The sequence below is a fragment of the Trichechus manatus genome, unplaced genomic scaffold (genome assembly GCF_000243295.1).
Source record: "Trichechus manatus latirostris isolate Lorelei unplaced genomic scaffold, TriManLat1.0 scaffold00039, whole genome shotgun sequence".
Classification (NCBI taxonomy): domain Eukaryota; kingdom Metazoa; phylum Chordata; class Mammalia; order Sirenia; family Trichechidae; genus Trichechus; species Trichechus manatus.
The window spans coordinates 11,434,252-11,435,387 of record NW_004443975.1 but is presented as its reverse complement, the minus strand read 5'-3'; positions in this window follow the sequence as shown (position 1 = coordinate 11,435,387).

Genomic DNA, 1,136 nt, shown 5'->3' with positions numbered 1-1,136 from the left:
CTTGCAAGCTTTTAAGACCCCAGAGACTGAGTTATTTTTAATTGGCAAATTTAAGATGTATTTTTGTACGTGTGTTATCATTGGGTATAGTTTTTACCTATTTAAGTTATAGTGTGTAAATTTTAATTCCAATCCAACTCTCACCCCTTAAGATTTACCGTATTCTATTGTGGTTCCCCCCCGACCCCATGCTTGTTTCAACTAATGAACTGTAGGTTAACAGTTAACAGTTGCCATTGAGTCAATTTGGATTCATGGCACCCCCATGTGTGTCAGAGTAGAACTGTGCTCCATAGAGTTTTCAATGTTGATTTTTTGGAAGTAGATTGCCAAGCCTTTCTTCTGAGGCACCTCTGGGTGAACTTGAATTTCCAACCTTTTGGTTAACAGCTGAGTGCATTAATCATTTGCACTACCCAGGATAGAGATGATGTTTTACATATCTTTGGATATTTCTCTTCCCCAAGACCTAGCAGGACAACCCTGGCATGTAGTATGGTCTTATTGAATATTTGTTGAATGAATGAAAAATTCAAAATGTATAAAGTAACATTTCTTTTTTATTTTTCCTCAATATCTTCCTTTCAAATTTTAAAGAGTGTCTGAATTTTCTCGGGGACTTTGCCTTAGACCAGCACACTGCAAGACTCTGAGGTTCCTGGAGGAGGGCAGTAGTTCTCATTAGCATGTCTGGGTGGGAATTCCCATATGGGATCTTTCCAAGCACCAGACTAATGGTCCTGAAGTAGGGTCTCCTCCTCCTGTGAATAAATCAGGGATGAAGGAGAGGAATTTTTTGGTAACAGCATAACTCTTGGTAGGATCTTTGCTGCTACTGAAAATTTAAAAAAAAAAAAGAAGTATTTAAATTTCCCACCGTGTAAAGTAATTCAGATGTACATAACCATTCAGACAACTAGGAATCTGACAAGCAGAGGTGTCTGCCAACATGTCCTGAGTAATTAGCTCGATTTTTGCACTTTTTTCACTTCGCTGGCAGCGCTTGGCAACACTTACTTATTTCTTAGCTCTGACTGGATGGTGCTGATCCCAGGAGTTGAGAAAAGATTTCAGATGTTGGTGGCCGGCTTCTCAGGCTGTGGAACCTGCTGCCGGAGTCCATGCTGGCCCTAGAA